The sequence below is a fragment of the Prionailurus viverrinus genome, chromosome A1, assembly GCF_022837055.1.
Source record: "Prionailurus viverrinus isolate Anna chromosome A1, UM_Priviv_1.0, whole genome shotgun sequence".
Classification (NCBI taxonomy): domain Eukaryota; kingdom Metazoa; phylum Chordata; class Mammalia; order Carnivora; family Felidae; genus Prionailurus; species Prionailurus viverrinus.
In genome coordinates this window covers 158,687,058-158,712,870 of record NC_062561.1, presented here as the reverse complement: position 1 = coordinate 158,712,870, position 25,813 = coordinate 158,687,058, and the positions used below count along the sequence as shown (strand labels likewise).

General features: G+C 37.9%; 1 long non-coding RNA gene across 1 annotated transcript in view; it reads right to left on the bottom strand.

Moving 5' to 3' along the window:
* Positions 1-2,281: 2,281 nt before the first annotated feature.
* LOC125154807 (uncharacterized) overlaps positions 2,282-25,813 on the bottom strand; it is a 127,526-nt gene continuing 103,994 nt past the window's right edge. Inside the window, exons 4-5 of the long non-coding RNA XR_007147939.1 lie at positions 14,067-15,103; positions 2,282-2,357 (exon numbers count right to left, since the gene is read on the bottom strand). This is a non-coding gene — a long non-coding RNA (uncharacterized LOC125154807). The remainder of the gene's footprint in view (positions 2,358-14,066; positions 15,104-25,813) is intronic.

The following is a 25,813-nucleotide window of genomic DNA, read 5'->3' as shown; positions in this document are numbered from 1 at the left end:
AGTTTCTAATGCTATTTTTCTGTGTGCTATCATATTTTCAAAGCACTAATCCTAAAACCTTATGAAGAAGATTCTTTGTAAGATCCCACTTTGTATTTTTGTGGTTGTCTGCTTTAATGGGCTCACCTAAGCCTTTCCTAATGCAAATCCATTAACTTGCACTCATTCTTGGCTTTGCAATTCAGAGTTACTTTATCTCTGTGGTTAAAACCCTTCTGTTTGTTGTTCTCACGTAATTCAGATGAATTAAATAGGCACTTTTATAAAGGGGATACATTACCCACTCTATAAAATAGATGGGCCTACATGTCAAGGATTCCCTGGAAATTACAGTCTATTTGATTTGGTACATTTTAGGCGACAGAAAATACAGTTTGGTTGGAGATCTCACATATTGGCCCTGAAATCTTAATTCTAAGACTGCAAAGAATCTACAAAATTACTACCATTGTTGTTAAGAAACATGCTGTCGATGAAAAGGCAAATCTATATTTTGAAAACTAAAAGTAAGTACCTAATAAGCCCTTTTAGATGAAGTAAACTATCTATGACCCATAGGAAAAGACAAGGAGGATTCTATGCAAATATGGAAAATAAATTTAGTTTCAATTTTGAGGTCCTTGTACATCCCTTTTTTGCTTCCCTCCTCACTCCTAGTTTCCCATACATTTAATAATTTTTCTCAAATACCAACTATGCATCACATACTTCCGAGTTCTAGAAGTTCAACATTAAGTAAGTCTAATACAGTCCCTGCACTCACAAAATTTATCACTAAATGGGGGATATAGGAGTAATCAACGACAATGTAGTATGCTCCACTTTTAATTTACAGTGGTTGCTGGCCAATCTCTGCCATGATTTGCTGTTTACTGTTACTCAGGAGGATTTGCAAGGCTGGTTAATTCTTCTTGGGCAGGATCACTGTGCTTGCAATTTGTGTTGTTGACACTAGGGGACACAATGTAGTCCTTGATTATATTATGTATTCCAGCTAGTTTTCACCAGACAAGTCTCTCAGATTGTTTAGCATACCATTGAGTCAGTTTTCCTTTTTGTATAAAAGCAGCTTTCACTAATGTAACAACACAAATAGAAAGCTACTTATCACTGTTGCAGGATTGTTTACCTCAAAACCCAGGATTCGTTGCCTCACCTTTTGGAAGAATTGAAGAGGTGGACACAAAATAAAATAAGCAGCAGGCAAAAGTTTATTAGAGTACAAGATTAGAAAGTAAGAATAGTAGGAAAGCTCTCTTTACAGAGAATAGACATTCCAAAGTGAACGCTTGCTGACTATAGGCAGGGGTCCTTGTTTTATAAGGTTCTGGTCATCCCCGCCTCGTCCCTTCCCCCTTGTTCCTTCTGAGGTTCTACCCTTATTGATTTGATAGCTCTAGGTGCTGGGTGGTCCATTTCTGATTGGCTCAATTCCATTGTATGATGGGTAGCCTGTGGCCACCTTTAGGTCTTTTGTTAAATTTCTCAGGGAAACCTGAGGGGGAGTAGGTGGGGTCTGTTGCATTCTTTTTTTTTTTTAACCTTTATTTACTATTGAGAGACAGAGAGAGACAGAGTATGAGCATGGGAGGGGCAGAGAGAGGGGAAGACACAGAATCTCAAGCAGGCTCCAGGCTCCGAGCTGTCAGCACAGAGCCCCACGCGGGCCTGGAACTCAGGAACCACTAGATCATGACCTGAGTGGAAGTAGGACACTTAACCTACTGAGCCAACCAGGTGCCCCTGGGTGTGTTACATTCTTAAGAGGAACCTTACACCTGAGAGGGTTTGCTATGCTCAGTCATGCCCAGCATTGTTCCAAAATACGTGTTTTTCCCAACCCAGGGACCTCATGTCATAATCTTTCCCTCTCTGCCTACTGAATCCTATCTTTCCCTATCATATTAACATTGCTAACTATAAACAACTCAAAATATAGTTTTAAAACTACATAAAATAAAATTTAAAGAAAGCAAACCCATGGAAATAAATCGGTGCCTTCCATCATGTGATCCTTTGATTCCTGCCACTACCTGTTTAATTTAATACACTGTTGCTTCTCAGGCTCAAAGAAAATTTTTCCCTGACTTGACTTTTAGAATTGGAAACATTTGGACTACACTCATCCGATTGTACTTCAGAGCTACTAAGTGAAAACTTACCTCTTAAACCTGCTCCCTGGGATCAGACACAGGATCCAAGTTTTTACCCATCTCCTTCCTAACTACCTAGTCAGGGCTCAATACTCCCCTCCTAACATCCCCTACAACTATAATTACACCTGTCTTTCTATCTGAAGAATCCTCCTTCTTCACAGTTGCTCTCTCTTCCCAATCTTGGTCAGATTCTTTGTGATCCTTAACCAGAGTAAAAAAGAACAAGAGACCGATGAATGTAAGGACATCACCCAGTGATAATCTCTTCGAATCAGGAAACGACATGACCTTTGACAAACCCTCCAGCAAATTCACTCTGAGACTTTTTCTGAACAACCTATTTGTTTGAAGTATGTTTTATAGGTAATGGTTTAAGATGACTCTTTGATGTCATGTCATATTTTGTATCCAAATTTAGCTTTATCAGAGGATTATCTTTATTGATTAAGAACATTTTTTACTTATCAAAGGATTTGAGATGACTTGATACATACAGTTAAACCATAAGATCACAGAAGCACAAGGGTAAAAAGAGAAGGAAAGAAAACTTGATAATAAAATTTCCCAGAAACAGCCCACCTTCCTCCCATGGTAATTTGAGGAGATCTAACCTGATAGACCACCTACCACATTGAATAGTGTTCATTTGGTGTTGTGTGTGTCACCCTCACTCTCTACTATATTGTGAGTTCTTTGAGAACTAGAGATGTGTCTTAGGCAACTTTTGTATTCACAAGGCCTTGGGAAAATGCCGGAAACAGGCTAGATTTTCAAATACAGATCTTTGAATTAGCTCTGAATTTCTAAATTTCCACTCTAATTCTTTTAAGAGCTGTGCCTTATTTTTTTTAAATATTTTAACATGCAATTTAAATATACTAAAATATCAGAACCATTTTAAAACAGGATTTTATGTAATTTTCTTTTCCATGATATTAAAATGTTAGTTTATAAAAAATTAAGATGTGACTCTTCCCATGTGATTTCTATTTTTAAAGTCTGGAGGAAAAATACCCTCCCTTTTCTATATCTTCTGTCATTTCTCTGCCCCCAGAATGTCCTGAAATAACCCTAACACCCACCAGACAACCTTGCACAGACGTGTGGAGAACATGATATTTAAGCCACTGTCACACCTGCCCTCTCACTGCTCTTGCCACCATCACCCTTAACTCTTTTCAGACAGGGACATCACCTCTGCTACTACTCAGAAAATCATAATACATAAAGATCTGATTTTTTTTAATCCAAAATATTGCCAATACCTCTTAGAGGATGACTAATCACTCTCAAACAGTATTTGTAAATTTTGCCCTCATGGAGCCTCAGAGCCACATCAACATTTTCTAGAAGATTCTAGATCACCAGGATAATGTTGTGTGACTTTCATTATTCAGCTCAGCTTTTGGAAATGTGAAAAATATCAAGGTGAGGCTCCTGGGTATCTCAGTCGGTTGAGCATCTGACTCTTGATCTCAGCTCAGGTCATGATCTGACAGTAAAGAGTTCAAGTCCCGTGATGGGCTCCATACTGGGCATGAAGCCTATTTAAAAACAAAAACAAAAAACAAAACAAAACAAAAACAAAAAACAAAAATATCAAGGTAAAAGCTGATTATTATGAATTCATTATATTTGTTGTTTACTAATTCAAATATCACTAATAATAAACAAATTTTGCCAAGCATGTTATTAAATGTCATAATTTTGAATCCTTGATCTGTTTAAACTCTAAAACTTCTTAATCTGAATAAAAATATTTTTTGATTAAAATACAACTATTGATTTTGTGTCCACCTTTGATGGAGAATTTCCATGACTTAGATCTGTGTCTGTTTTATTCATTCATATTCTCTTAAATACCTAGACTAATGCCTGGTACAAAATAGGTACTAATTAAATATTTACTGAATAAATAGCAATATTCTTTCTCTTCTTTTCCCATCATTATTTCCTTACTTTCACCACCACAAAAGAGGCAGTCTACTTCTAAGCTCTCCATAATAGATCAGCAGTTTCTTGAGATCTTATTAATTTTTGCAAAATAATGTAACAAAACACAGAAAGTTTTTGGTGAGAGTGAGAGAGAGCATGTTAGAAGCCAAAGAAGAGCTGCATGCTGAGGTTCAACCTGTTAGCACAATCGTGAATGGAGAATCAAGGAGAGCATATAGAGACCCCAAGGCAATCTTTGAATCCTCAGCCTAGTTTGTAGCTTCTGTAAACCATACTTGGTTTAAGCACCTAAGAGAGAAAATAATTTGGAAAAGGCTTAAAATGGAGGCAAAAAGATGACTGAGTGATTGGAAATTAAAGCAAATGAAGTTGAAGGAACTTGGGTGATTCAGTCAAAAAAAGGCAAGAAAACTGAAGAGGATGAATTGTCATAAATGAGGCTCGTTGAGCAAGAGTTTCACAGGGTCTCCAGAAATGCCGCTGACACTGCAGGGAACAGGGGAGAATAAACAGCTGGGAACTTGTGTACTGGGCAACATAATAGGATGTGCACTGTGCAGCACAGTAGGATGTCCAAAGGATGTGGTGAACTCAACTCCATGTAGCAAGCAGACAAAATTTGTAATCAAGCAGGCAATGGTTTCACAGCTCCAGGTAAGCCAGTAATAATCATGAGAGTAGCTTCCACTTATTAAGTACTTTCTAAACATTTTACATGTGTTGCCTCATTTAATCCTTACAATTCTGTGAGGCAGATACTATTATTTCTCTGCTTTACAGGAAGAAACTAAGATAAGAAAGATGAAGAAAGTAAAGTAAAGAAACCAAGGAATGGTTAGGTCACTTGTGCAAACTATATCCGGCTAGAAGTTGCTTGAGCCACCTTCCAAACAAGGCAGTTCACATCTGGGATATACTGCTAGCCCCACAAGATACTCCACTCCATGCACTGTAGGATTAGTCAGTAGAAGTCAAGAGAATAGGCCACAGGAGAAGAGTCAAGAAAGAGCCAGGAACTAAGGCAGGTGTCCAAGGTAGTAGACTAAGACACATGGTAGGCTGCAGATTAAATGAAGAATTGGAAAGTTACTCTGATAAACTGAGGCAGAAGTCAGCATGTAAGAGGAAGAAGAGGCTCCCATAGAGAGGTCACACAGAACTCACATCTAGCACACCAGATACAACCTGTGTGTGGTAGGTCTTATGCCAGGTCCAGGACAATAAAGAGTAAGCCAATGATCTACTTCCAAGCCAGGGGAGGACTTTGACAAAAAAAAAAAAAAAAAAAAGCTGATCCTGCAATGAGGATCCTGGGAAGATGAGGTAATCAGGCACTTCTACCCCTCACACAGCCCATCAGTTCACATCTGAGAAATTCCAGGTGACTTAAGAAGAACCTGGGCTAGTTGGAAATCCTGATAAAGACCTAGGTGTCCTCCATGAACTTTGCTGCAGATATAACTAATTCAATAAGGGCTAATAGTAAAGAGCTTCCCCATTCATTCAAGATAGATGATTTCTTTGTAAAAGCTCAGTTAGAGGAAAGTCTCCAAGAATCTTTCCAGAGTCCTATCTCAAACTTACAGGATTGGAATATCAGGTAAGAGGGCACAGGAAATTGTAATTTTTTAAGTGTCCTGGGTAATTCCAGTAATGTGTGTGACTCATCTGCGTGAACACATGCAAAAGACTGCCAACAGGCATCCATTGGTAGGAACATTCCCCAAGAGCTGCATGCTCTTGCCAGGTATAATGGGGGTCAGTGCCACTGCCCTGCTCAAAGCACTAGCATGAGTTATGACAGTTATGACAGTTATTCAGCAGAAATGATCAGGCCAGTGGCTTGGTTCTGCTTCTATCACCTTGGTCTTGTCTATTATCTTCCTTTGTCCTCTTCTGTGTGGACAGCTCATTTTATTTACTTATTTTTTTAATGTCTATTTATTTTTGAGAGGAATGGAGGGGCAGAGAGAGGACAGAGGATCTGAAGTGAGCTCTATGCTGACAGCAGCAAGTCCAATGTGGGGCTTGAATTCATGAACTACAAGATCATGACCAGGCTGCTCAACCAACTGAGCCACCCAGGCACCCCATGGAGAGCTCATTTTAAACCCTGGGACTGCTTTCTCTAAACAGTAGTTAATTTTTACCACTGTTGCTTTTTGTCCTAAATTGTTTATGAACAATTTCATATTTACTGAGCAACTTCAGGTCCCTAAGATTACTTGAGCAGCAAAAAGTTCTCGAATTATCTATTGTAAGGATCCAAAGTTTCTTTCTCTTATCTTCCTGTACATACAGAGGTTTCTTACACCGCCAAAAGCAAGAAGTTATTTCCACCTCCATTTATGGCAACTTCAGAGGAGGTTTACTTGAATTGCACCCTCAGGGATTGAAATTAGATGAAGGATGAATTTGGTGATAACGAGGTTAGGTCTTTGTGACCTGAGTATCACGTAATCCAGTCCAGTTTGTTCTTCCATGTGAATAGCTGATGTTTACATAATCAATTCAACTGGCTATGTATTGAGCCAAAACAAACAGGAAGAGGACTACAGAGTTGGTCAACCTTGTCATCATCTGATTTTTTTTCCAGTTATTTAAACACAATCTAAATTTATAAACACTAGAATTAATAATAAAAAGAAGTTGGACTCTCTTTGGGGGCTCAATAAAATGTAATACCTTTTCTGAGGATTTTTTAAATGGATCAATGTCAAGAAGATGCAGGCAAGTTAGAAACAATAAGCTGGCCTCTCAAAATCTTTTAGTCAAGGAATGCAATGATTATATCACAACCAGAAGAAATGCCAGCCAACTTTTCCTTGGTACCTAGCATGCTTTCTTGGAATTTAAAAAGAGGAGCAATGTTGGTGATTTGCCACAGGTTTAAGCCCAGAACATGCCACCATTCACATAGCACTCTATTTTAGAGTGGCAAGTGTCCGAAAGACAAACTGATGAAGACAGCTTAATGGGAGGAAAATGAGTAAAAGCATAGCAAACCACACCAAGCATGTTTGCAACCCAACATTTCCTTCAGCCATGTGGCAACACTGTTCTCAAAATACTGCCCTTGTAAAAATGGCAGACACAACATACACCCTCAACCCAGCCACTTTACCCTTCCCTTGCACAACCATATTGGCTTTGAGCCAGAGTCCCAAAGTACAGGTAGAAGTTATCATTCCAGGCAGCTGGAATAGTGAGAGAAATTGAATACCCATTTTTCTTCCAAGTCAAGCCAGACCTTGTAAGAAGCAAAACAAGAATTCAGATTGGTTGGATAATTTAAACAGCTGCAAGGATGACTTTATGCAGCAAAATTAGTTCACAGGAGCTAATAACCAGTGCAAAGAAATATACCACTCTATGAATTATTTGTTGTAATAGACAAGTCCAAACAATCCATAAAGAACTAATGTCACATAATTGAAAAATAAAACATGTAAACAAGTTGGCAGTTTCTCAGAGCCTGATTTCTTGCCCATGGTGTCCACACTGGAGTGAAAAAAATCCAGGATTTAAAGTCAGACAGATGGTTTGACACACATTTTATTTTATCTCTCTCAGACTTTCTCAGTGTCATTATCTGTAAGATGAGAATGACAATTATATCTACCTCTTAAGACTACTGTGAGGATTAAATAATAATAGTAATAGTAATAGTAATAATAGTAGTAGTAGTAGCAATATTTTACTACATAAATGTTTGCTGGCATTAGGAACACTTGCAGCATAGTGTTCTTCTAGCTTATCTGTTTTTTAGCCTCTCTCAGGATGGAGACATGGCAGTGAGAGAATGGGATGTCCCTTGGACCAGAAAAAAATGTCACTCTCTTGTACAAGAGCTACAGACTTCTGTACCCTACGATCTTTTTAAATTTCATCAGTTACCCAATGAGTATATCCAAGGTCCCCCAACTAACTCCCTTAGTTATGTATGTGAACTAAACCATTAAATCTGATGCCCCCTCTCCTCTCAATACAAAAACCTTTGGGAACTCATTGGGCATAGAGGGTAGATCAATGTGACTACATTATTAGTCACAGAACAAACAGTCCAGGTAAGTAATTGTGTTTTCTCCCATTGATTAAATACATTCCCACCTGCAGAGACTAATGGGCTCCAGGGATCTTTATATATTTAACAATGAGATAACTAAGTGGCAAAGTCAACAATAATCAGAAGGCAGGTGCAAGGAACCAAGCAACTTTTTTACAAATATTGTTTTTCCTTAAAGGAAATAAGACACACGTTTAATACAATAGCTCTGTAACCTAAAAGAGAAGAGAAGGATTGCTGGCCGGGAATAGGTTCCATTAGAGCAATTAGCTTAAATTCTGGTCTTGGTAGTAAATGAAATTCAGACAAACTTCTGTGAGCTTGGTCACTTCTCTGAGCTTCAGATCCAAATTGGAACAATTTCTTCTCTTCATCTACCACATCTAACCAGTTACCACAGTAGTTATTATTTAGGAATGTCTTTATATATATATATTTTTTTCTTTTCCATCTCCCCTTGTCTCTGCCATATTACTATCTCCTGCCTAGATACTGAAATGCCTCATAACCAGCCATCCAGACTCTCAAAACCAAGTTTCCCAAATAGCAGTCTCAAAAAATCTCCACAAAGTCATGCTTTAGCTCAAAATGCAAAGTGAGTTCACTGTAGTCTACACGTCTGACCTTTTCTACCTGACTTTCAAAGTCCTTCATAATATGACTCCACCCTACCAGCCTATCCTTATTTTCCAGTCAGACTGGCTTCCTCACCAGTCTCTCATGAATACACAAGACACACACCCACAATTTTCCAGTTCCCATTCTACTGCTCCACACATGCTTCTTGCTCTTGTGTGGAATGCCCTGCTTCTCCAGCTCCATATCTAAACCCTGCTCATTCTTCAGGACCTAGATTAGTCTCATCTTCTCCATGAAGTTTCCTCTCACTCCTACAGTCCTCAGGAAACATTTTCTCTGTACCATAGAATCCATCACCTCACAAAACATCTGATTATCTCTCATTTCATGTGCACTAGACTCATCTCCATAACTAGATAATAAATTAGGTCACCAAATACTGGTTTTTCTGACAAATATGATCCTAACCACATTGTTTGAGTTCTCATTTTTGTTTTCTCTCATTTGAGTATAGGCACACCCTTAACTGCCTATGGAATTCCCTCAATGAAATCAATCTTATGCCATCATTCCTTAACTTATTTAAGTTAAGAGTAACAATATTAGGATATGCATCACTAAAACCTATAAATCTTGAGTGTAGGAGAAAAGGCATTAGGTGTATTAGAAAAATCACTGAACAATGATTTAGGAGATCTGCCTTCTAAGAACCACCCTGCTATTAACTAGCCCTGTGATCCTGGTTAAGTCATGCAGTGTCTCAGCAAAATGAAGGGTTGGAATGAATGACCTCTATGGTCTCTTCCAGCTCTTTGTTTCTGACAACAAAGAAATCAGAGCCTACTTTGTTCATGTCTGAAAAGCAGAAGTGAAGAGGTTTCTCTCCAGGAAATAGAAAAGCTCTTGTGCCTTCTCTTTTATAATCATAATATTAACATTTGGGGAAAAGTATGTATCAAATTTTGCCCATTTTATTAGGTAGTATGTTACAGTAATCTTCTAGGTCAAATACAAAAGAGACAACTGGTTAGTTTTCACTTTTTGAAAGTCACCATATATATTTTGAACTAACTCAGTAGTGACCTATCTTGAATTTGGGTATCATGAAGCTACAACATGAAGCATCATGAAAATTTGAAAGAGGCCCAACTCAAATTTCGATAAGAAAGGGTCTAAAGACAAATGGATAAAGAAGATGTGGTTTATATATATAATGGAATACTACTTGGCAATGACAAATATTGAAATCTGGCCATTTATAACAACATGGATGGAACTGGAAAGTGTTATGCTAAGTGAAATAAGTCAGGCAGAGAAAGATAGATACCATATGTTTTCACTCATAGGTGGATCCTGAGAAACTTAACAGAAGACCATGGAGGAGGGGAAAGAAAAAAAAAAAAAAAGGTTAGAGAGGGAGGGAGCCAAAACATAAGAGACTCTTAAAAACTGAGAACAAAATGAGGGTTGATGGGGGGTGGGAGGGAGGGGAGGGTGGGTGATGGGTATTGAGGAGGACATCTGTTGGGATGAGCACTGGGTGTTGTATGGAAGCCAATTCAACAATAAATTAGAAAAAAAAAAAAGAAAAAAGAAAAGAGAGGGTCTAAAGATACATACTGAATGCCACAGTATAGACCTAAGAGAATTGTATGCAAAATTCTGGAAAGCAATTATCTTTCCTACTTTCTAGCCAAATGCATATTTTAAGTAATAAGAAATACTGACAAAATTTGCTATAAATCTCTGAAATCCTTTTTCTTTTTTTCTTTTCTATTGGTCTTGAGGATGAGAGAATTTCTTTAAGACAAAAAAAAAAAAACAAGTTATAATAAGGCATCCATGGAAGACAATTTATAAAACAATACATAGAAGTGGAAGAGTTTTCCAAAGGCAGAGGAGTGGTCAAGAAGAAAATGATGTTACAAGGGGGTGCCAGTTCCAAGGATGCCAGTCAAATAAGAATGGTACATGTGTCACAAAATCAGCCACATTGTGATTCTGCTTTGGAGAGCTCATTTATTCATCAAGTGCTTAGGCAATGTGCTGGGCACTTGGGATAAAATAAAGGGAAAGAAACAGTGTCTGTCCTGCAAGAACTCACTATCAAGCAAAAAGACAGCCAGGGTCTGAGTTAGCAGTGCCCTGGCTGAAGGCTCACTGTGTGCCAGACACAGTGGTGGGCACACCAGCCCCATGAGGCAGGTATCATTATCCCTGTATCACTGATGAAGAAACTAAAGCTTTAAGAAGATTCCATAATTTACCCGAGTGCTATGACCTGAATGTTTATGTCCCTGCCCATGGCTCCACCCAAAATTTATATGTTGAAATCCTAACCCCCGGTGTGATGGTATTAGGAAGTAGAGCCTGTGATTGGGTCATGAGGGCAGAAGCCATCAGACTAGTGCCCTTATACAAAGGTCCCAGAGATCCTCTGTCATGTGAGGTTGCAAGCAAGAATGCACTGTCTTGAAGAAGAGGGCTCTCACCAGAAACTGAATCTGCAGGTGCCTTGACCTTGGACTTCTCAACCTCCCAAATCGTGAAAAAAAATATTTCTATTGTTTAGAAGTCACCCAAGTTATTTTATTATAGCAGCTGAAACAAACTAAGACATGAAGGCTACCCAGCTAGAAAGTAGCAAGGCCGGCTTTCATACCCAGATCTGAGAGTCTCCAGAGCTAGCACCCTCCACTTCAACCTTCCACTGCAAATTGGTGTAGACAGTGCAACGGGGTGAATGATAATTGAGACAGGCGTAAAGTACTGTGGGCTCTGTGACTCTCACCAGAGCTCAGAAGAACTCGGTACCTCTCTGTGACTCGAGTCCACAACCTCTGGTTTCAGGTTGTTGTGTGTAAAACTACCCAGGATGTGGTATACTTCAACTAGACCAAGGCCACAGGGGGAACAAAAGCAAAACACTTCAGTTGCTTCAGATTCTCTGGTGATCTCAGAAAAGAAGACTATGTGTACACATACAGGCACATACACTCCTTTGCCACAGCAGTTTCCTTACCAGAGACTAAGTTTATTCAAAAGTATCCTCTTTACCCATAAAAACGGAAACAATTTTTTATACATGTCTGAAAACTAAAATAAAAAGAATGAAAAAAAAACCTCTTTCTGAATGTAAAGGCCCCAGGAGACTGGGGGAAAATGACTCTGGGTAGCTCAGTGGCTGTTTTGTCCTCCTGGGCTGAGCAGCTGCCAGAACTAAGAGGACCCCAGAGGGATCTAAGGGTCACAGCAGCAAAGAACCTTAAAGCTTCAGGGGCCCTGGGGAAGGTGGTACAAGCTCAGTGGGACCCTGGCCCCACATGATCTGATGACAGCCTGAGGCCCTCATCAGAGACCTATTTTGAATAATAACACCAGTGGAGAAGAGGTATTGTTTATTTGCATTATGGAAACTTCTTGTCTTTTTTTTCTTTGTTTTAACCTAGTAAGCTGTAAAACTTCCAGTGGGCTATGAGGGTAAGATCGGCCTTCAAAGAAGGGTACTGGAAAGATTTTTGGCTGCAGCAAGGTGCTAGAAATGTCTGTCCCACCAGGATTACCTCCTGAAGCCTTGAAAAGGGCAGGGAATTAGCTTTCTTTTATCAAGGTCCCATTAAAGATTTTGTCCTAGGCATTACGGGAGGGACCTTGCCTTTTTTAAGTCTCCCAGTAAGCCTTGAGATATTATTAATCTCATTTATAAGAAGGAGAAAAAAGGTGAGGCTCTGGCAAACACTAAATCATTTGCTGAGTATCACACAGCTAGTCAGTGAGGGCCAGACCTAAAGGTCTATCTGACCCCAAGGACCAGAAAGAGAATCCTTTCTGTGGAAAAAAAACAAAACAAAAACAAAAAACAAACAAACAAACAAACAAACAAACAAAAAAACAACAGTAAGAAGAAATCCTAACAGGAAGATGAAAAATTAACATCTTTATTTACAGTTTATTTAATTACCTACTTATATGAGTAGGAATTAAATTCACAAGGAAAACATTTTAAGCTTTATCAAAAAGCATACAGTGAAAGTATGACTCTTTCCACCCTCCTCTAAGCTCCTCAGTTCCCTTCACCAGAGGCAACGGCTGATAATAGTATGTCAAGAAAGGCTACACATACACAAACATATACATGTATACATAAAGCCTCCTTTTATTTACAAAAATGGCAGCATTGACTGTCCCTTCTTAGATACCTAATATATCCTGGAAATTTTCTATATTGGTATCTATAAATCTGCTTCATTCTTTTAACAATTTTTTTTTTACAAATGTTAAAGAATCTATTGTATGACCGTCTGATAATTTATTTAACTAGTCCCCTATTAAATGGACATTTAGATTGCTTCTAATCTTTTCTTATTGTAAACAATGCCATACAAATATCCTTATACAGTCTTCCTTGAATACATATGGTAGTATACTTTGGGGACACAATAGTTAAAAGTGAAATTCCTTGGTCAAAAGTATGTGATAGAACTAAACTACCTCCAGGAAAGTGTGCACTAAGTTACAATCCTTAAAATATATACTTAATGCCTACTTCCCCCACTGTCTCCAAAACACTGTGTCTCCAAACATTTCCATTCTCTGTTGAAAAGAAAAGCACCCAGATGTTCACTTGCATACTTCCTTCAGAGTGAATAAGGGGAACCTATTTATTCAAGCCTGGGCTTTAGACTCCTGGAGTAAAGGAAGATTTTTTGGAGTTCCTTGAACTGTAGAAGATCCTGACTAAGAGCATCTGTTCCTCAATTAGGTGATATTGGCAAAGTAGGAAAATAGAATAAATCCCTGAAAATAAACAGTTGGCTTTGACTAATCAGCTGAATCCACCAGGGTACTGTCAAAGCCACAGAAGTCACTTCTGGGTATCCGGGTAACCTCACCAGCCTGCTGCATAACAGGGCCAGAGCAGGCTGTGCACTAGGAAGGGGATGCCTGCCACAAACAGAAACATTCAAAACCTATGGTCTGCCTCTGCTTGTCAGGGGGGAAAAAGTATGGGGGGGAGGAACATCAGAAACATAAGACTAAACAGAGACTGCCAAGTACTGAATAATGTTTCCTAACTGTAATGAAATGAGGGAAAAATGGATATAGCAGAAAACAAAACACTCTTTTAGTTATATTTTCTAACATAAAAACTTTCTAGAGTGAATAAATGCCTATTGGATCTGCAGCACTAATATCTTCCTCCAGTGGTGCGGTCCAATCAAAACCATAGGATCCGGGCAGGAATCCTGGGTTTCAAAACCTGAGAGATGGTGAAGCACACACTTTATCTTTGTCCAAGTTTTGCTTACCTGAATTTTCTAAAAGTCTGGGTTTGACATTCTTTCAGGATGCATTACAAAATGTTCCTCTTCTGTTTGGCAATCATCTTGCTGGGGAAAAGAGCCTGCTGGCACCATGGCCTGAAAAGGACTGGGAGGAAGGGCAGTGGCTTAGATAGGCATTGAGGTGAATTGACACGAGAGGGATTTCGTCTCCAGAGGGAGTAAAGAGGAGGTCCCAGGAGTGGCCATATTAGTAACCATTTGGAGCATGACTTGATTTTTAAGCTGGTGCACACATCCTACATGACTAAAAAAAAAAAAAAAAAAAGTAAATATGCATTGCTAACACAACACTCCAAAAATTTAAATCAGGTTGTTACCCTACAAAGATGAATATTTTAACCATTTAGGGGAGAAGCCTTCCAGCAAGCAACAGAATGCCTTCTAATTACTACTTGTGCTTTTTTCCAATTAGCAACCAACAGCATATTGTCGTGGAGGCATTGTTGGGAATTGTTTGCCTCTGTTCAGATGTATTCAGATGCTTAAATGCAGGTTTCTAGGCTGATACATATTATTACAAAAATTACAAGGCTGAAAAAATGATTTCAGATGGAATTGTTTCAATCTATCAGATTTGAAGCAGCCTCTAGGTCAGCTTCACAAGCAGTTGGAGACTATTAGAAAGAATTTGCTATTGCCCAGCCCACATCCTGTCAGCAATATATACAAGTTAACTTGATTTGCCACTGTTAGCTCTACCTCTCTGAAATCTCTCCAAATCAGTCACTAATTCACTTTCAAGTACCATCCATCATTGCTCAGATGAGCCTTGCTCGGTTCTTATTGATTGAGTTTGATTGATCGATTGATTCTCTTATTAGTCTATCATCTGGACAGAGAAAAAATAATTTGGAATACTCATCTTCAAATTGCATCCCAGGGGTCATGTAGCTCAATGTGGGTTTCTATGATTATCTCTCTTCCTCCATTCCACTGAGCCTTTCCTCTATTATGCACTTCCGGTATACAGAAAGGTTTCATGAGCAAGAATGAACAAGAACCTAGGAAAAAACAGAAAGATGAAAAAAATGTACAATCCTTAAAAAGGGAAGTAATTAAATCAAAGTTCAAATTTGACCTAAGAAAATTGGTGTTCCAAGTTTTAGGTGGGATATGTTAAAAAATAAATAAAAGCATGTACACCCTTAGCTTTTCTGTGTTACATACCTTGAGATGACTGGGAAAATGCAAATGAAGCCTCTGATAATAAAATAATCCATTACATAAATCAAATCTAACAAAATGTCATGGTTAAGGATTTCTCTCCAACACTTAGGGAATACTATTTATTATAGCAGTTATATGAAGGTTAATCATATAACTATTGAACAAGTTGTTCTAAGTTCCTGCAAATGGGAAATCAATGTAACCTAGAATCTATCCCTACCCTACAATAGCCTTTAGAGGTAGTAATTTTGCCTGCATGTTCTTTAAATTAAATTTGAATCAGAGAGGCTTTGACCAAAACATATAGTAGGAATGTTTACTAAAATGAAAAATAGAGCTCATCCAAATGTGTCTATCCTAATATCTCATAAATTATATGGTTTGGGCTGGTTTACTTTAAGTAATGGTAGCACTTAAGGCAAATTGATAAGTGACTTGAAGGGATTTCAGAAGGGTAGGGCCAACCACGGCATGCAGAAATTTCCTAAGACGTCACTTAATCCATCAGGGCCATTCTAGTATTTTACCTAGGCTTACACAGGTAGATGGGAGCAGAGCCAACACACAACTCAGATATTCTAACTCCTGGTTTATTTTTGGCAAACTAATGGGGCCAACAGAAGCATTTTATAGGACTCTGGATAGTTTTCATTAACTTAAATTAGATAATTATGCAATTTTTAAAAGGACCTTATTTTTTAGAGCCTATTAGTATATTCATTTATTGATTCATTTCCTCTTCGTTTTCCCAACTTGGTCTAAAAGTTGATCTGAGGTAGTTTACAGAGATATGTGCTATGAAACAAGGTAAAGCATACATATTGACATAAGGGAAAAAATATTTTCCAACACTTGAGAAATATTCATTTGCCACAGGAAAATATGCTTCCATTAGAAGAGATTCTGACAATATTTTCACTAATTGAAAGTAATCTCCTAATTAGTGAGGCTTTATCATCCTATTTTGCGATGAGATTCTTCTTGTTCATACTCATTTTGAGTTCTCGTTACCATTATATTCCTGACTCTCATTTTAGTTTCTAGAGAAGATTGAGATCCAGACCCAAAAGCATAATAGAAATGAGTTCTAGCCAAGATATGAATATTAAATGCATAACCAATCCTTGTACTAAAAAGTCAGTAGCTGACCCAAGAGCCTTGCAGAGGAGATTCTGACCTTCAAGCTGCCCAGCCAACGAGTGACATCTGCTGAGGAGTTCTAGGAGTCATAGAGGGACCTGGTACATTTCACATTTAGTTAAGTTCCTGAAACTATGGTTATCAGGAATGAGGCTTTGTTTACAAATAGTTGTAATTTAGAAATGCAATAGTTAATTTGTTTTTCAGTATTTGACTTTCAAGGCATTACTTATGAGCTCACTTCTTAGGCTTAGAAGACTGAAGAACAATTTTTACACTGCCAGTAGATAAAATTTGTGCCACTGACAGAGGTGTGAATAATGTCTATAATTTGGGGTCACAATTTTGGTTTTATACTAAATGTCTCAATTTAAAATTATAAATTTTCATTCATTTTTCAAAACTTAGTTCAAATACCACCTTCACTGAAACCCCTTAGGCAGATTTTACAGTGCCTTACTTTATTTCTCTATAATACTATTCTCCACACTACCTTGGAATCATGTAATGTAAGTTTATATGTCTGTTTTACTTCCTTAACTATAAATTTCTGAAAGGCAGGAGATAGGGTTTGTCTTTTACTGATAGATAGTAGACATCCAATAAGTACATAATGAAAGAATATCACCATTTTCATAAAAATCTATGAAGTATTTCAAACTGTCTTAATATTGTGGTAGGATCAGAAGAAAATTCCATCAGAGTATAAAGATTCCTTTGGGTAGAAGTCCAGGATTTGGGGTCTAGCTTCAAGGTCAGAGGAGCAGGCAACCAGAGAGAAAGATTAAAAATCAGTCTTCAGGGTCTCCTTAATTCCATATGCCTTTTGTCTTCTTCCACAGTATCTTGTAGCAATATAGAATAGTGGACATTTGTTGTTTTTTGCCCATTTTGTTTCCTTTCTTCCCTCTTCTGGTTATAGCACCCTGATTTTGTTTTGGGGAAACTCCTCCGTCAGATACAGTCAGGTGTGGTTGCCTATTTAGATGCTGTGTCCTCCTCTACTCAAGGTGTAGGCACCTGACCCAAGCTAGGCTGATCAGATTCCTTCCTCTGGAATATGAACAAGCGACAAGAGGCTGACTGACCCTGAAATGGCCATCCTGCATCCTTCAGTCCCTGCTTCCCAGTCCCCCAGTGGCTGTACCTCCCAGGCAATCTACATCTTTTGCCTTGCCTTTCTTCTTGGTTGTTTGAGCTTCCCCACTTGCAATAAATTACTTCTCTGATTCAATTAGCCAGAAGTGGTTTATGTGCTAGCAACCAACAATGGCAACAGAAACAGTGAATCATATATTAAAATTCTATCTCATTTATCCAAAAGCCTAGCAAATAGGAATAATTCTGGATATCTCCAATCTATTCATAGGCTCAGTTTACTTCTTTTAATAAACTCACTCACAGCCCAGATAAGTATCTGAGAAATCCCAATCACCACGCCCCCGCCCTTCAAATATTCATCCTGTTCCTAAAATAACCCATTTTTCCCATTCATCCCCCCAGATCAGCCCCAACATACCTTGATTAGTAAAGTAACCCATTGAGCTTAAAGACCCTTGCAATATTCAGCCCTAACCTGTCTGTTTCTTGCTTAACCACCCACCCACTATGTCACAAAAACATTGGCACTTTCTCATTATTATCAGATGTCCAAGTCAGCCATGTATCATTAGCCCACTCCCAATTAGTTTTATTACCTCTCATTCACCAGCAAACACAAAGAACCCAATTAAACTACTTCTTGTTTAATACCTTTATAGTTCTTATTCTGTATCATGCATTATTTGAAGTGCTTTACATATGCTAACTCATTTAATCCTTCATAAAACCTCCCTGAGATAAGAACATACAAAAAAATGAGGCATAAAGATCTTGAGGAGTTTGACCACAGTCTCAAAGCCCATAAAGAGTAGAATCAAGATTCACAAGCAAGCAGTGCGGCTCCAAGGCTGTGTTTGAACCAGCAAGCCATGGTTTTGAGATGATGGGTTTATTACATGGCCAATTAAAGGGAAGGGCTAATAATATTTTAATCTGCAGCAGCTGACAGGGTACACTGACATGGAAATAATATTAGTTCCCACATGTCACAAACCTAAAACCATCAAGTCAATTTAGAATGCCCTCCAGGCCTCCTTTCTTAAACATTATGGAAACAAGCCAGAACAATTCTACCATGGTTTCTATTCCCATTGAGAAGATTCTAAAACTTTGGATGGGAGATGCCTTTCTTCTTTAATTGGTCTGAAACAGATACATTAATTTTCTAGAAAGTATGAAAGGTAAATCTAGTATGAACCTCTTACTCCTTGTTGTAACCAGTGTTTACCCCCTCTGGAGTGGGAGGGAGGTTGCTGCTACACTTGCTCAATCACTGTTATGCTTCTGGCTGACTTTTCTAACCCCTCTCTCTTTAGTTCAAGAGAACAGATGAAGTCATACATCTGTCCATTGATGTAAAGACTACACTGGGATCAGGTGGTCAAATTCTTCCTGGATATGAGGCCCCTTCTCTCTCCAGCAGGATTGTTTGGCCATTCATAAACAATGCTTAAGGTGATTTTTATTATCTTTTTGGTATTTCAAACTGCAATTAAAGTTTATTGTGTGATAGTCTTATTGGATTATATGTATATTTTTACTTTCCTTCCTTGAGTCTTTAAAAGTTTTCCGGAAGAGGGGTGCCTGGGTGGCTCAGTCAGTTAAGCATCCAACTTCAGCTCAGGTCACGATCTTGCGATTTGTGAATTCGAGCTCCATGTTGGGTTCTGTGCTAACAGCTCAGAGACTGGAGACTGCTTCAGATTCTGTGTCTCCCCCTCTCTGCCTTTCCCCACTTGTGCTGTCTCTCCCTCTCTCAAAGATGAATAAATAAATAAATAAATAAATAAATAAATAAATAAATGTCTTCTGGAAGACTATCTAAAGTAAGAATTTACATACTGAATGTCTCAATTTGCCTGTGAAGTAACTTCTCTGAAGTAAGAACTATAATCTACATAGATTTGGTTTCATGAGCACTAAACACCCTGTGCTATGTAGAACACTCATGGTATAATGACATAAAATACTGATATCAATTTTCTAATTTTCTTAAATAAGGGTGAAATATAACTTAAAGTGGGTATCTGCAGGAAGAGGAATTATAAGTGAATTTTAACCTTTATTTATACTTTCTGAGTTTACATATTGTCTACAAAGAATATATACTTCTTGTATAAATAAACAAGGCAGTATTAGCAAGAATATTTAGCTTAATAGGGATCTCGTGGTATCATGGTCATACTATACTATTTTTTCCTAGTTTGTAACTAATAATAAAGGTAAAATGAACAGAGAACTCTACTCTTTATTTTGAAAGTAATAAAGCAAGAAATTGGTAAACATTTACTAAAAGAAGCAAAAAATTCATTTCCATCCTTATTCCACAGTTATATTCAGACAATAAAAGAATCACTTTACCTATAAAGGCAGTCTGGTGTCAGAGGACCTAGACTGTGAATGCAGATCTGCCTCCTACTGCTCATGAATGGGGTCTATCAGTTCCCTGTGCCTTAGTAATCTCAACTAAAAAATGGAAATAATAATGCCTAGTTCACAGGCTGTGTAAGTACCTAGGATATGTTGTGGCACAGAACAGCCATCAAATAAATGTCCCTCTACTCATTCAAAAAGCTTACTGCACCCCTCCTCTGTGTGAGTGCTTACAAAGTACAGAAACAAATACATTAGAAAATAAACACTTAGTGCTTTCCCTCAAAGAGTTTGTGATCCGGAGGAGCAGATAATGAATCAAATATTTTTGATGCAATAGAGAAGTACTAGAGGTGCTATAAAACTCCTTCTGCACTTAAGTGTTTAAAAAGTCTAATAAATGTAAGTTCTACCATGGAGTTCCTATTTCTCCAGGCTTTGGAACTAGATCTCATTTAAATTGGGATTTGTGAATGTCTCTGGGGTAAGCTGGGAATGGGTGAGTATCGGTCTAGGGTAGTAGCTAAGATGTTCTCTATCTTGTCTTCAGTAGTTGGTCTCTGCAAATGTCTGCTGATTCTGTTGATGTTCCCTGTCAACAGTACCTTGGGGTCCAACTCTCTTTAACTGCCTTGCCCCTTTAAGGTACAGGGGTCCATCCTGTGGTTCCCACAGCACAATGGGCCCCAGGAAATTCAGCAGGACCATCCTCAGCCCTTTACCATTTCCATGTTCCTCTCAGAGCACAAGAATATTGTCCCTGCCTCCACAGCATGCCAGGCTCTGTGGAACCTCTCTGCATGCTTCCTCAGGCCTGTCCACCTGGGTACCCTGTAGCCATTTCTACTCTGGGTTCTTCTCACCTCTCTGGGCTCTATCTAGCAAAGAAAACCTAGCCTCTCTCTGTGCTCAGATTCTGTATACCTCTGAGGGATTTCTGTCACTCTCCTTATCCCTGTGCTGTGCTCTGGAAAACACCAGGAAGCCTCACTCCTTTGTCAGAGGCCCACCTTGTCTACTCACTCCATGCTTTCCCCTGGTTAGAGCGCTTTCTTTTTTCTGTAGCATGGAAACTCTACTTGCTCAGAATATCTTTTACTGGCAATTAGTTTCTCTATGCCCTTTGCCTTTTTCATTCCCTGAAGGGTCCAGACTTTTGAGACTTAAAATGCAAGAAAAGACTGTGCCATCTCTATCTCAATGTATTAAAAATACAATACCACAGCTGAGTCTGGGGTGACAAATAAAAGTTATCAGTTAATCTTTGAAAACTCTTTTCTCACCATAGAACACAGAGACTAAGACAATCCAAAGGCAGAAAATGCCTAACTCAGCTGAGGCACTTAGGAAAGGCTTCACATTGAAGGCCCAGCCTGACCTAAGTCTCTGAGGATGACTCAGAGCTCAGCTACAGTCAGACAAGGGGAAGGTCATTATACACAAAGGGAGAATATGTGCAAAGTGACAGTGTTACATAAATCAGGAGTTAAATTTATCTCCCACAATTATCAAAACTATATAAATCACAACTCATTTTGAGAATGGAATAAGCAACGCCATAACCACTTAAATTAGAAGTTACTTTAGGGATTATCTAATCGAATCCCTGCATATCAGAGATAAGGACATTAAGGTCCCAAATGATGATTTTTAATCCATAGTTCAAACACAAATGAAACAAAATTTAGCCTCCCACTTCTATCTCCAGCAGGAACTCCTACTCTCAATTTACCCTCCCACATATCTTCTTTGGCCAGAATTAAGCATCAAGCATATCAATACTTGTAACAAGTTTTGCAGTGAGTTCTTCATTAAAGTTGGGGGAAAAGAGTTACTCTCCAATAACTCTCCAATAATGCTGTGCTTGCATTAGCTCCATTGAGACTTATATCTCCAAGGTGTGTATTAGCTTTTATACTTATTTTACAGATGAGGGAACCTAGGCAAAGAAAGTTAAGTAACTTCCCTAGGTTATATGACTACTAAATGGTAGGCAAGTAGTAGGTATTAAAGTCTAATATCCATGCTTTTGGCCACTACAACACCACATTTCTCTTCATGCTATTATTCAGCTTACAAATATATTATAAATATACTTGCACAAATCCATGTGTGTGTGTGTGTGTGTGTGTGTATATATATATATATATATATATATATATATAAACCCTCCTCATTGAGTCAGGTTTGTTTTTTGAAAGACTAGAAGTAACCTAAATATGTATTAATCGGGGGCTAATTTGATAAATTATAGCATATCCTCATCATATACCCAGTAAAAACAAGTGGATGAAGTTATATGTACTGATATGGACCAATCTCCAAGAAACAAGACACAGTTAAATTAAAGGTAAAAAAAATAATAATAATAGAAACAAAGTGTATGTGGTATTTCATATTTGGGTTTTTTACAAGGGGGTCTATAAATAATATTTAAATTTGATTAGCTAAAGAATGTTTCCATAGAATACTAGCAAGAAATGGTAGAGGTTACCTCTGAGGAGAAAAGAGAGAAGGTAACTGAAAATGTGGGGTGGGAAATAAATTTATTTTTCACTGTATACCTTTTTTGTAATGTTTCCATTTTTTACTATGTATGAGTAAGACTTATTCAGATTCTATAAACTAGCTAAATTTTTTAAATTATCAACTGATAGAATTTTTTAAATCCTAAGAGAAGTATTGAAAATAAGAATCATATAATTGAAGAATCTAGTTACTTAAAAGTGTTTTTAAACACGCAAGTTATCCTGTTTGTATTTACCTGCAAAACACCCTTTGAAAAAAACAGACTTCTTGCCAGGATATTGATTCATTTGTGAGTCACAAAAGAAAATAAAGAAGTAGCCAGATATGTAACTAGTCTGATGCCGGTTGGTATGTAGGAGTTTAGGTGGAGAAATGTGCATTGGGAATGAAAGGAAGGGAGGGTTGGGGGGGGGGGGGGCACAGAGAAGGTACCAAATTGGTAATTCCTAGTACTGCTAAAATCCTTGCATTAAGAAGCTCTATCCCAGGGACTCATAATTCATAATTCATGAGTTATAAGACATAAAAATACTTTTCCAAGTGGATTCTTAATCCCAACACATACCACATTACCATAAATACCCACAAGACAAATCATATTTAGTGACTGGCCCTGACATAAAATGTCCAACTATTTTCTTTCCATACTTTCTATCTGTTTCATTTTGTTCCTTATCTACTGATTAGACTTTTTAAAAGTTCAATCAGGTGTTCATGAAATTTTACCTTTGTCATTAACACTCACCAAATTGCTCTTAATTAGGAGAGTGTATACTTGGATAGAAGCTGGAATGACCTAAGGGAGAAGGGCACTATTACAGATTGAATGTGTCTCCTCAAAATTCACATGTTGAAGCCCTAATCTCCTCCAATGTGATAGTATTTGGAGATGGGGCTTTTTGGAGCTTATTAGGGTTAGGTGAGGTCATAAGGGTAGTGCCCTATGATGGGATTAATGCCCTTATCAGAAGAGACACCAGGGAGCTGAACTGATCTCTCTTTCTCTGTCATGTGAGGATACAGTAAGGCGGGATAGTCTCCTCATGGTACAAATAGTTATTTTAATTAAAATGTAGTGAGATGTTTCAGATAAATCTCACATAAGAAAAAACTATTCTAATGTTCTTGGCCTGAAGATCACTTTAGAATAGACAGTCAAGTGTGCAGAAGTCAAAGTGTACTGTTCCTCAGAGAAACTTATTCAACAGGAAAAAATAAGTTGTTAAACTGTCATAGACAATTAACATCCAAATAAACACAATTAGTAAAATCAATAAGACAAACTCCACAATGGAAAATGCTCATTCCAGTAATAATCAAAGAAATACAAATTAAAACAAGCAAACGATAATACCCAATATACATAACAATGCAGAAGAAGTCATATGTCACATTATATTAACACTTCAGAGAGCAGTATGTCGATATACAGCAAGATTATATTCATAATCCTCAACCTTCATACCATTTTGGGGAATTTAATCATGAGAAAATAATTCAGCTGAATACTAATAAAATAATAAGTTATGGACATGAAGATGCTCAATACACTGGTATCCATTATATACATCTGTATCCTTATAACATAATTTAATAAAAGTTGAGCTAAGTGGCCAATAGTAGAAGTTAACAAATTAAAATAATATGAAAGAGTAAGCAATCATTTAAAATAGCAATTGTTGGTGCCTGGGTGGCACAGTCAGTTAAGCATCGGACTCTTCATTTTGGCTCAAGTCATAATCTCAAGGTTTGCATTGACAACACAGAGCCTGCTTGGGAATCTCTCTTTGTCTCTCTGTCTCTCTGTCTCTCTGTCTCTCTCTCCCTCTCTGCCGTCCTCCCACCTCCTCTTGTGCACTCACACTCTCTCTCTCTCTCAAAATAAATATTTTTTTAAAATAGCAATTTTTAATACAATATAAAAACATAGGAAATTTTAATGTTGGGAGACATATAGAATGTTTCATGAAAAAAAGTGTAATATAAAATACTGTAGTTGTAAATATAAAACATGTAGGCCTATGAAAAGAACTAGAAATTATTATGCAAAAATATGTATCATCATATAGGGAACTATGATTATGAATTAATTATTTTTAAAAATTTTTTTTTTTTTTTCAACGTTTATTTATTTTTTTTTGGGACAGAGAGAGAGACAGAGCATGAACGGGGGAGGGGCAGAGAGAGAGGGAGACACAGAATTGGAAACAGGCTCCAGGCTCTGAGCCATCAGCCCAGAGCCTGACGTGGGGCTCGAACTCACGGACGGCGAGATCGTGACCTGGCTGAAGTCGGAGGCTTAACCGACTGCGCCACCCAGGCGCCCCTGAATTAATTATTTTTAAATGCTTGTTTATATTGTTGTTTACATTTATTAAAACTCAGAGGGACTTAGGATTCAAAGGTTTATGAGTACAATCTAAATACAAGAGAAAAAATAGCCAACTTTACAAAACACGTTTCAATCATTGAACTTGATATTTATTACTTTCCTTTTTCTTTGTTTCAAAGAATTCACTGAATATTCTTGTGACATAGCAAATTCTTATGACATGGCATATGCTTTCAGCTACAGAGACTGACTTCCGAAGACTCTGTTCTAAATTCTGTAGCTACTAATTATTCAACTTCAGTAGTCCATTATGGTAAGGACGGCTCCAAAGTTGGTTGCCTCACTAAAACATCTGCTTTGATCATTGTCTTTTAGTTGTACACAGAGGGACTTGGGAGCCCAGGCCCAGAACCCACACCCTAGTGTTATCAAGAAATACTTCTTTATTCAGGGAGAAGAAGATAAATTCCACAGTTCCACGCCTTTTTTAATATTTGCTTCTGTGGCCTAGAGGAAAGGAGAGGGGTATGTTTTCACTTAATATTTATGACTTTTCATCATATGTTCTTTAGAGCAATATGTCTAGAGCAGGAATACTAGAGAACACTAATGACAGATTCAGTTCCAAACACAAAGTCAACAATCTGACAAAATGTTATTTGACCCTCCTTTACATTTTTATTCTCAGCCTTTGCCTCAAGGTCCAAACGGGAGGTTTTCAACCCTGAAAAAGTAATCTGGAACAGCTGGCCCTATAGTGAAAACAAACTATCCTGACCTAGGGTGTGGTTGTCCTGAAAGAGACAAGCTACCACGCAGACACTGGATTTTCACTCCAGAGCTGAAAAAGGAGTGGAGTACCCAGACAACATTCAATTCTCACAAGACAGGAAGGCACAGAAGCCAATTAGAGAAATAAGATGAAGTCCCAGTTCCCCTTAGCCTGTTTTCAACATGGATGCACAAACCAAGTGGATTTAATGCGACAAATTCCCAAGGGAAAAAATTCTTTAAAAACTTTTATTCACAAGGAAATGAGAGAGTGTTTAATTCACCTTAAAGGGATCAT